Source organism: Maylandia zebra, linkage group LG13 (assembly GCF_041146795.1).
Source record: "Maylandia zebra isolate NMK-2024a linkage group LG13, Mzebra_GT3a, whole genome shotgun sequence".
NCBI lineage: Eukaryota > Metazoa > Chordata > Actinopteri > Cichliformes > Cichlidae > Maylandia > Maylandia zebra.
The window spans coordinates 5481131-5493396 of record NC_135179.1 but is presented as its reverse complement, the minus strand read 5'-3'; positions in this window follow the sequence as shown (position 1 = coordinate 5493396).

Below are 12266 nucleotides of genomic sequence, written 5' to 3'. Positions count from 1 at the left end.
CCTTATTTTGTGAATGCCGCCTGGAATTCTTTCTATAAAAAAATTTAACAATAATACATTTCTTAAAGTGTGAACCTATGATTTTCTTCATGTTGCAATGGTTTGCACAACAAAGGGCAGTTACTGTCGGGGAAACCTGTGTTGAAGCTTGCTATTTACTTGCATCAGCCTTTGTAGAAGTTTGAACAGAGAGAGCAAAAGAGAGAAAAAAACAACAATCATCTGGTGAATTATGAAACTGCAAGGTCAGACGTACAGTTTTATCCATTTTATAAAAATGTCTGACTGAAAATATAAAAGTATAAAATATAAAGGTCTTCTGGTACAGCAGTAAGAGTAAAGTCATTTTTCATCAGCTTGTTCTGGCATACAGTCCTTCATGTAATTCTACAAATCCCCCAGAAATGAATCATTTTAAGTTATTCAGTAGCATTGAAGCAACAACATAGCCCTTTGATGCTGTGATTAAGCATTTGGTAAAGGACATTTCGAGTACCTATATCTTTTTGAAACATGCACTGGAGTTAACCTAACTCAACCATCTCTACCACTTGCTTTTGGCTTTTTTATTCTCAAAAACTCCACTGAATGATGATCTGCACTTTTCATTTAGCTTCCTTTTCTCATTGCTAACTTCCTCAGCTAAGTATAATTTAAGTATATTGTTTAACATGATATAGTGTCATAGGGTTAACTGAGCAGAATTAACTAGCATGTTAAGACCTTTAGACCAAATGCCTTTTTCATACACACATTTGTAATGTAACGTATATATACGTACCCAAAGGACTGTGATTTAGCAAAAAAATGTTTCCCCAAAAAATACATTATGAAAAAAAATTTAATTGCCATCAAGCAATCCAAGCTTGTCCTGATGTTTCTAAAAAAGAAAATGAAGAAATAGAGGTTCTGAGTTCATCCAGATTCCAATTCCTAAGAGATGGCAGCAACAGGAACAATTTCATGATTTGATCCAGAATTTGAAGCGGTATGACAGCTTTTTGGGACCACTTCTGATGAAGGCAGAGAAATAATTTCAGAAAGCCAACTGATCCAGTGTCTAGCTGTGTGTCTGAGGTAAAATAGTCATATTTGATCATTTCCACATCTGCATTTGTTCTGCACCGGCACGTTTTCAACTACTGAGAGCACACTTGCTGCCACTTGTTGCAGTGGTCTGATTGGTCATATCTGCATGTGAAAAATAAAGCTTGACCCAAAAAAAGCTGCCGAGCCGCTGCTGTAGCTCGGCAGTGGTATCCTTTGCTCCAACTGGTTTTAACTTCGGTTGCTCACATTGTAATTGTGAATCATTTAACTTGCCCATTGTCTTCTCAACGTTAATGATTATTTTGTTTAAAATCCCTTTTTAACAGTAACCCTATGTGTTCTAAAGAAATGCTTGTCCAGTGTTTAAATGTGATACCAATGGATTTCTTTTTATTTTTTACAAGCATCCATATGTGGTGAGTTGGGAGTGAGACCTATTTCAGTATTGCCATCACTTGGCATGCCAAAAACATCAGTTAAACGAGGCGGCAGTGGCTTTTACAAAATTAGGGAATCAGTACAGACTGTCATCTCTGTTTAAAGATGTTCCAACATAAATGTCTCATTTGATGTCTGTGATGACTTTAACCCATTTTCAGGCAGACCTCTAATATAAGACATTAAGAGTAAAAGTTCACTCATTTCTAAACCCTGGTTAAAGGTGTAGGACCTGTTCTCCTGCAGTAGAAAAGGCTACACTTCTGAAGAGACTGAGTTTTAATTTGATACAATCAAATAGAGACATTTTGAAAACTGTAAAGGACTTTAAAATTCATTCTTTTGCAGTATAAACTGTTTATCTAGAAATATGGTAGAGGTGTGTTGTGTTTAAAGATGAGGTTTAAAAAAAGTAATCTATTACACTTCATCCCTTCCTGAGCACCAGCATGCATTGTCATATAATCAGTTAACTATATAAACCTATTATTACTACTACTCATTAGAAGGTTCGGTGTTCGATCGCTGGCTGCTTCAGTCTGCAGTTATCCTTGGGCAAGATGCTAACCCCAGGTTCTCTCCAACTCTTCCATTGGAGTGTGAATGTTAGATAGAAAGCACAGAAAAGGTGCTGGTATGAATGAGTAAATGAGGCAAGTTGTATGAGCTGCTTTGAATGCTATAAAAGAGTATAAAAGAGCTATTTAAGAACCATTTCATATATATATATAAAACACAAAACTGACAACAAAAAGTAAAGATCAAAACCAGCACAAAAAGAGTTTAAAGCAATGATTACTCCAATTCTGTTTATGGGTTCTTGGTTAGCGTTAGCACACTGTCTGTGCAGATGTTTGCCAAGAGCCAAAGTTAGCATAATGGACGCAGCTTGTCTTTTGTGCATATTGTATAATGTGCATAATGTCCATATCTCCACTCCATAAAAGCTGGAGGCCCCTCCACCATTTCCCTTCTCCTGGTATGCAGACATTTGAAGATCCTTTGCAACACAAGTAACAATTTTATTTTAACAGTGATGTAATTACTGAATTTTATAGAGCAATGTGTTACTTTAGCACATTACTAGAAAATGCAATTTGATCACAATAACACATTCCAAACATTGCTTGTGTTTATAAAAAAAACTTTCTGTTTATCCGAGACTGGTTTGCAGGGGCGTGTCCCCAGCCACCGCCTACAGGTTATCCAAGGCATTCCTGAACCTCTTCCTAGACATGCCAAGAACACCTCACCCAGGACACTAAGGAAGCAGATCCCCAAACCACCTCAACTGGCTCCTTTCATATGGAGAAGTGGCTCTACTCCGATTTCCTCTCAAATGACTGAACTCCTCATCCTATTTCTAATGGAGAGGCCAGCCACCCTTCAAAAAGAAGCTCATTTCTGCTGCTAGTATCCTCAGTCTCATTTTTTTTGTCACTACTCAAAGCTTGTGACCATAGCTCATGGTATGAGGAATTAGGTCAACTAGTAAATTGATAATTTGGCTTTTATGCCCTCACCATGAATTGCTACCTTACATGGAATATGGCCCCGTCCACCTGGAGAAGGTGGTATAGGGGATGACTGTCCAGGCCCCAGCTATCTGGAACAAAATTACACACCACAGAATTATTCTTTAGTGTTATTCTTTACTATTGTTGTCACTGTGGTGACCTCATAGCTGGTTATGGCCATGTTTCCAGGGAAAATGATTGGCAGATTTAAATGAACTGTTTGCTATAATAGGAAAGAGAAGCTCATTTGAACCTTGGATCCACTCCCCAAGCATTCTCCTTCTTCTCCTGGATTTATAAGTGCCTGCTTGCTCCACACGTCATGTCGTTCTCATTTCCGTGTCCTACCCTGCTGCCAGGACTGGCCTGTCGTGAAACCGCAGCCTTGGACCCAGCTGTTGCTTTATATCAATAAACATTTTTCATTCCCATTTAAGGTTGTGGTCCTTCTTATTGGAAGAGAAAGGATGGTACTTATCTTTATACTTCCTTTATTTAGATACATCTGGAAAGCTTTTTAGTAAACTTAAATAAATATGGAAACAATAAAAACTAAAAATCCACACGTTAATCTAATATTTTGTCAATCTTTTTTATTTATTTTCTTTATAGCATTCAGAAGGACACACACAGTTTCCTGTTATTGCACAGAAAATCTAGAAATAACGCTCTAAATACATTCTGCTTGGGAACATTGACGTCCAATATTTAGCCCTAGGGAGCTTCACTGGTGTCGGTCACTGTAGTGACAGAAGCTGCAGCCAGCATCTGGTTTTCTTTGCAAAGCATCGAGATTCAATGCAGGATTAGCCTTGCTGTCCGTGATAATGAAATCGGTGCAACAACCATCCAAAGATCAATACTAACACTTCATTTTTCAAATATTTTTGCACAGCCCTCTGTTGTAGAAGGGGATAATTATGGTTATTTAAACAGTAGACAAAGCTTGTGAATGCAGTATATTGTGTGAAACAATGACCACCGGTGCTGTCATTGTTTATTCACACAAACAAAAAGTCACCTGTCAGGAAAATATAACCATGAGTCATTTTAAATATTTGAACAAACCAAAGCTGCTGTTGAGGACTTTGACTTTATGTACAAAAGCGCTCGCGCACACACACACACACACACACACACACACACACACACACACACACACACACACACACACACACACACACACACACACACACACACACACACACACAGCTTAAACAAACAGACAGTGTGCCAATCCAGCCTGATTCCCTGCACACTCGCTTACATCAGTATAGAGCCATACTCACACCTACAGACACCCTGCGTTACTGTGTGCTATCAAAGCGATGACGAATGGCGTGTATGATAGCAACATGCTCTCCTCTCTGTCTAACCTTTCTGAAATACTCGTGACATTCTCCCTGCAGCGCACCTTGTCTGCCTCCCTCACAGGCATTGTGCTGAATTAGCCAGCCATGGAAAACGGCTACTCTGTTGTCAAATGATTCACACGGATGAGCTGCAAAAAAACAAAAAAGTCTGGGCTAATTGGTATTCAAGAAGACGCCGTGCTACCTGTTTCAGAGAGTCTTCCTGTTTGAGAGGCTCACAGTGCCTCCGGGGAAAGTTTGAATGCAGTTGCAGCTGATGAATAGCTAATAACTTCTATTAGCTCATTTAATTACCTCTTTGCTTTTATCACAAGGCTGATTTATTTTCTCAACACACACACGGGCTGCAGCAATTGCGCATCATTTTAAAGCTGCAGCACACGGCCCTGTAAGAGATTTTGGAAGATTAAATGCGTAAATTCCTTCGGAAGCGAGGGTTTAACACGGATGTTTGACTCTGAGCTCACGAAGAGACAACCAAACTGATCTTGTCAGTTGAAAAAGGGCTTTTCTTTCTAAACAAAAATCAAAGCAAAAGACTGAGAGAGAGAGACACGTAGGGAACAGGCCAGTTAAAAGTGGGCCTGATAACTCCAGCTGTGCAGCATCACACATTTGAAGCACCAAAAAAGAGGCTTTCTTCTCCCTGTCTCGTCTAACCTTGCACACTAATTAACAAACTATTATAGTGACAGAAACGTCTGCTGAGCGCTTTCAATGAAAATGTCTAAAAACAGTTGACTGGCAGCTCCAATCACCACTCATCTCCCACTGTTTTTTCCTCTCTCTATTGTTTAGTGCACACAAATTAGAAGGAAATCACAGTGGTACCATTTTGGGGGAAAAGTGCAGCAGGAGAGAACGTTTTAAATGAAAGACTCTCTCTGCCAGATAAATGGATCCCACTGAGTGAGCCTGTTCACACAGTCACTTAGTCACCCAGTCAGTCAATCAGTCAAATGAACATGCAGATTGTTCAACACCTACCGGAATGAAGAGAACATCCACGTACTGAAGCAACAGCCCAGAACACACACCAGATGGGGGAACCTATTAATTGATCAAATATTTATAAGATGCAAATGTGGGGGGAAAGAAAATGATGCCGTCGCTGTCCCTGAACACCTGTTTCCCGGCCGGCTTACTGAGCTCTTGTTTACCACCTGTCTTTGTACATACTTCCTCCCTTCCTGAGCACCAGCAGGCCTGTGACTTTGCCTCATGTCTCACTGCTTAAAGATTCTACAGCTTGTTGGCTAGCAGTGTTGTGCGCTACAATTATCCAGTAAACAGGTATGTTTACCCTTTCCTTTACCATCTGTATTCATTTAATCACCTACATATTACATCCCTGTTCACTGCTCCGTGTCTTTTTGCATACCTTGGTCCACTAATGTCCAAAGATTATGCTCTAATTGGCTTTTTGTATGCTAATGGCTATAATGGACTGTATATAACAGTGAATGTAGGCTCGCTTTTAGCATGTGGACTGACCGTATTTGCATGACAAGTTGGAGCGCTACATTTTCATCTACATACATGTGACAGGTAACAATAATAATTAGTGCTAAGAAACAACAAAATACAAAAGAAAATTGAATTTCCCTGAGCAAAGATCTGTGCTGCACAGCATTGTTAGATAATCCAAAACAAACATGCTAAAAGGTCCAGTTTGGGGACTTGGAATCTTGTCAGATGCCTGAAATTGCTGTTACAGGCAACTGAGCTGCTCACTTCATCTCTAAAGGTGAGCCCAGACACCTCATTTCTGTTTCTGTATCCACCCAGAGCTTGTGGCCGTAGGTGAGGACAGGAACGTAAATGAACCAATAAATCGACAGCTTCACTTTCACGCTCTACCACAACAGGCCGGTACAGCATGCACACTACTGCAATCCATCCGTCAATCTCCCACGCCATTCTCAGTGGACACTCTACCTTTCCAGTGGGAGAAGTTAGTGTTTACATCATAGTGCAGTGGCAACTACTGTACTGCAGAAATCGCTTGAAGTATTTTCATAGGTGTTTGTATGTCTGTGAACAGATTTTGTCAATAACGTCACAGCTGGTGGATTTTGTGCAGCCCAGTTTTGCAGCAAAACGTGACACAGTCACAGAAAAGTCTATTATATTGAGTCCATGGACACAAATGTCCCGTTTTTTTTCTTATTTTCGGTACAAATCTCATCTCATCTCACCGCAGCAATTTCCTAATGTTGTAAACCCGCTCAACATTTGGCAATAAAACCCTTTCTGATTCTGATTCTGATCTTAGAACATATTTCTGCTTCCACCTCTAATGTCATTTGTAAGGATGCCTAAACCTAACCATATAACAGACTGAAGTGAAAAGCAATACCAAAATTATTGTAAATTATTGGTATTTAGACAACAATACTTTGTGTACATGAACAGAAATAAGTAGTTTTCATGAAAACGTGGTAATAATAAGAGAATGTTTGTGGTCACAGAGAAACACAAAAATAATGCAACAAATTACTTTCTCCTTTGTATTTAAGTACAATACCGCCTCACTCTTAGGAACATTTTGCTGTGTAAAATATGTAATATAAGTACATTTTTTTAAATTAATGACCCCAACACTGATCACAACAAAGTGCCGAAATACCTCCACAAACACTTGACCACACAGCCTGCAGTTATTATTGCACTTGCTTAGCGATGTGAGCAGAGCCAATGAGAACCCAGTGAGACTCGATAAGAGAATTGATAAGTGATATCGATAATGGAATTGTTAAATAATTATCAGTTTCCATCTCCAATCATGTGAGACTGTGTTGCTTGGTATGAATAGCTTCAATCTGCCGAGTATGTCATGATTTTTCTTTTTTTAAAAATTCTTTCCACACAAAAGCAAAACAGGTGTAGTCGATGGAGTTCTGACAAATGCCTCACTGCCTGAGTATCTGAGAATCCTGCACCTTAATGATCTGTAATGTATGGAAAATGTAAATGAAGGAAAAACAAGGTTTTTGAGCACTTGAATTTGCAGAAAAATAATGAGCTCAGTCTGTGTTTCTAACTTGTCGCTATCAGAGAAAATGTCAGTGTACATGTTGAGTGTCACGTAAGCCGTGTGCTTATGGTTTCCTTGAAGCAGAAAGTCATATAACATAAATGAAAGTGCACCGGCTCATCCACGGGGGATCAGTGTCAGAGGTGGGGATACGCTTCACAGCTTCATGACAGAAGGGCACAAAGAAGGAGCAGGAGTTCGTTGTTCTTGTCTTTAAAGGGTTAGCGCAGCTGAGGGAGGCTGACAGGAGTGCCAAAACTTGCAAGTGTCTTTTCTTAAAGAACAAAAGCACAAGTATGAAAGGTTTTTGAATTGTGCGAGAGGAGGCTTTGTTAGCAATCAAAAGGATTTTAAGTGAGATTTCCAACCCTTTTCTTTTAATAACTTTTTGTGCTTTGAGGGGGAAAAAAAAAAAAAAAAACAATAAAAATGCTCTTGACATGTTGGTGCCTGGTGGTTAATTTATTCTTTGTTGCAGACAAAGATTTAGAACCTGTGATTCAATGAGTCGCTGCTTTAATAACTACATGAACATTTTCTTTTAAACAACAGAAATGAATTATATTAGTTGAAAGTTTTTTAGAAAAAGATAGAGCTGTAGATGGCAAATTAAATTAAACAGGAATACCGAAGCAAGAAATAGAGATGGAGCTACAAACAGCAGCAGGACAAAAGCCTGGCTGTAAGAAATGAAAGAAAAAGAACGTCTTTGATTACTGCACTGCCACTAAATGTTAGGTGGCACAATTTTACATCATGTTTTCTTGACACCACATTTGGTGTCACGATGATAGTTGCTGGCATTGCTGCTGATTTGATTGGTTGTAACAGACAAAGACTACATAGGAGGGGAAATACCTTCATGGAGGTTCTACGAGACTTGGCCTGAGATATCTTGACACAGGACTGCAAGGCTGAAGGCAGTGTGCATGTTTGAATACAGCAGTGATACCAAGTGATACCAAGTGCCAATTTATTTACTTGTGCTTCCTGAAAAAGGGCTCGCGAGCCTCTGGGCTGGGCATCCTCTGTCCTCTATTCTTCATTCATCCAGAAATCAATCACAGTAAGCCAACTAGAAGGATGTCATGAGCCTCTCTTATGAAGATGTGCTTTAGGAAGAAGAGGGAAAAGCCTGATGAAGGAACTATAGGATATTGTATTATTGTCGTCCTGCTATCTGGAAACCTTTCTGCAGCCATTGGAATAGGTTTAATTTGAGTAGAACTTAGATGATCATCACATGGGAAACCTTGACTAGTAACCACTTTAATTCCGACCTTTTCAGTCCTCTTTTATGTTGGTCTCACTTCAGATGTGAGAGTTTGATATCAGACTGTTTTTTGTGTATCTTTTAAAATGTTTTAACTTGGAATAGCAACTTGATTAAATGCTCTTGAAGTAAACTTTTCCGATCAGTTATTTTAATTCATAAGGTTGTGGTTTGACTGTTGCTCATTTGTGTCGCATTAATATTTCTCCTTGTTTGCTGTACTCATTCAAAAAGTCACAAATATGTTTTGGAAAGATCTTTAGGATTCATAGATTTCTTAGCTGTGTTACTGAGTCCAACTGAAAACAAGAAGTGGGTTATTTCGCACTTTTTCGAAACCTAAGAAAAAATAAAGTGAGTCACAACTTCCTTTTTGAGGAAAAAACAAAGTCTACATATGAGACCTCCTTCTTTCTGGCTCCTCTGCATTTATTAACACTGCCAGCGTGCAGCTGCTGACTGAAATCACAACGCCGTGCGTGTACACGTGCCTGTGTAAGCTTACCACAAAAGATTCAATAGTGGTATTAACTTATAATTCATATTTTGGGAGCAGAAAGTTTGAGAAAGAAAATAGATGTTTGCTGCCCGAGGCATTTCTTGTTTAGTAGGGGAATGTCAAATGCATGTGTGCTAATTACTGGAGGACGGCTCTGTATTAACCAACTCTAGTGCATCTTTAAACTGGCAAATTTAAGATTCTTCTTAGTGCCAGCTGTGAGACTCTCCGCTGTTAGGTTTGGCTACACACAGACGCACACACACACACAGACGCGCGCACACACACACACACACACACACACACACACACACACACACACACACACACACACACACACACACCAAGAGTTCTTATTAACTTTGAAGGCTGGGTTTGATGCTGTTGCATGTAGTAGAATAAGAAAAGCTGCCTTTTGGGGTTTCCATTTGCATGTGTTGATTTCTATATGCGACAGTGTGCCTGAATTATTAGTTTAATTCTCCCCCTTTAAGTCACTGAATGAGTGCTGTTTAAAAAGAAGAGCCCAGTAAAAGTGCAGGGTATGAAGCAGGTATGGAGGAAATCCAGGCCCCAGATATCCAGAGGCCCCAGAGTACAAGGACCCGAGGAGGACCACCAAAGGGGGGGGAACCGTGCCACCCTGCTGGTAAGAGCTGAGTAGAGCCCCAAAGAAGAGGTCACCCCGCAGCTACGGAGCTAAAGCAGAGGGACACGTAGAAGTCTGTCGGTCTGAAAACTGACCAGAGATCAGACACTACATAAAGTCAAAGTATAATGTGGGTAGAGGCCGTTCACCCACACTCATCCAATGATCCACTTCAGCCAGCTTTGCAGACAATTCATTTGATTTCTTTTTCAAACTGTGGTAGAAAAAACATTAAAGGGACTAATTTTCAAATGATACGTCATTTCTAATAAATCAGTTTTGGAAAGCCTTTGCTGTGTGACATAGATAAGCTTCTTTGTTTTTTTTCCCAAATCCAGTTATTATAAACCTAGTAAATGCCTTTAAAAATCCCATTTGAGCAGTTTTCATGAAGGCATTGTGTTGTGAATTATTCATAGGGTCTCATTCTGGGTTGTTACTGATCAAAATTTCATGGTTAACATCACAAAATCAGGTTTAATAAAAGATATATACCTGTGTCATCCATCCGATTAGAGGCCATCCACAGGGATCGGTAACATTTACCTCCAGAAAAATGACTAAAAAAATAATTAATGCATGAAGGGTAAATTTAAGGGCGTGAGATTCCCAATATATAGGCATTAAAACACGAAATAATAGCACGCTAGTGTTTGCACTCCTCACTCCAGTAATGATTGTGGAATCACTTTCAAAATATTTTGCAGCATCCTTTTTTTCCCCACAGCAGAAATATTGCATTAAACTAATGAAGTTTTTTTTTTTTTTACCTTGCACTTTCATCTGCTTGATAAATTATTTTTAAAAAAATAACCTGCCATCTTTGTTGGGAGCTCAAAACTACCGGGATGGAAGTGCAGACATTTGGCTTTATTCAAACTCATATTAGTGAAGGTTTTCTAAAGAAACATTTCAGCTCTGCTTGTTGACTGCTGGCTGTTTGTCTGTTCTTTACTGTTTGGAACGGGAGACTGAATCATTTCAATGAAACTTATTTTCTGGCAGACATTGAAACAGTCATTCCAGGTTACTGCACAAGGTTTCAAATGTTCTGCATGTTTTCACAGTTTTCGCCTCATGGAGCGTTTGCATTAGTGGCAAAGCATAGAGTATACAGAGATCCCCGAGCCGGCGAAGCTTATTGGCTCACCTGAAAGGAATAAAATAACATTTTATCTTATTCAGTGGAGCAGTATTTCAAATCTCATTGTGCAAAAGGAACCAGATTTCAAGAATAATAATTTAAACTTTTTAAAAAAACTCTGATTTTTCTTGTAGGTTGTAGCTGTCTGTGAAGAAAAACACTCAGAATATAGAATAAAAAGTCTCCAAAAATTTGATTCTGTTCATCTGGACGTAGCGTTTTGTGGGAGAAACGTTTTGTCACTCATCCAAGTGACTTCTTTCACCATCTTACATTGCTGTGATTGTGGCCATTCCCCAACTCTCTGTGAATGGTACTCATGGCCATTGATCAGTGGTCTTTGATCAGTGGTTGTTGATCAATGGTCATGAGAATTTGCATAATTAAGATTAAGGAACTGACCTCCCAGCCCATTGTTCCTTCATTGGGCTGGTTTCAGTCATTATGCAAATGTACTGTTTATAAGATTGGAAACCTGCAGTCAGCTAAGACTGAAGAAGTCACTTGGATGAGTGACGAAACATTTCTCCCACAAAACGCTACGTCCAGATGAACAGAATCAACTTTTTGGAGATTTACTTTCCTGGATGATTGAGAATGCATCAAGACATAGAATAAAAAGCTTAGTCATAAGTCAAAAACTACGCATTATTATCTACTCTTAAAGAAAAAGTTTTGACAGGGATAAATCCATCGTTGAAATAAACTGTAAGAACTCTTGCAAGTCAACAGAGCATCATATTAGTATGCTGGTGACATGACAGAGGGTGGATATTGAATACAGATTCATTAGGACAGTCCTGTTTGTGAGGTCCTGTGCAAGATTAATCATTTGCAAGACACCATCATGCGACTAGTGTTGGGTGCAACTTGTCTCACAGAAATGCATTATTGCAATCACATTACATTTTTGTTACTCTGTATTATAATGCATACGTTTATAAATTCAATAGTCACATCACAATTATCTGCATGATGGGTGGATAAAAAAATGTGCTTGATTTATGTGCACTTCCACAATACTCAATAATATAAAAAAGGTGGAGGTATTACTTATATTTTATTGCACAAAGTATGGAGGCAAAGAGCAAACTGTTCCTAGAAAAATCAGTCCATCAATGCAAACTTGTCTTTAAAGCTCTTCAAACAACCTGCTGATCTCTGTTACCCACTCTGTGATGCCAAAATGAAACTAGCAGCACAGGTTATACTGCAGAGTCACACAAATGTAAAACATCACTTTGAAAAGGGAGTAACGAATGTAAGTCATTAGCTATTTTTTAGAA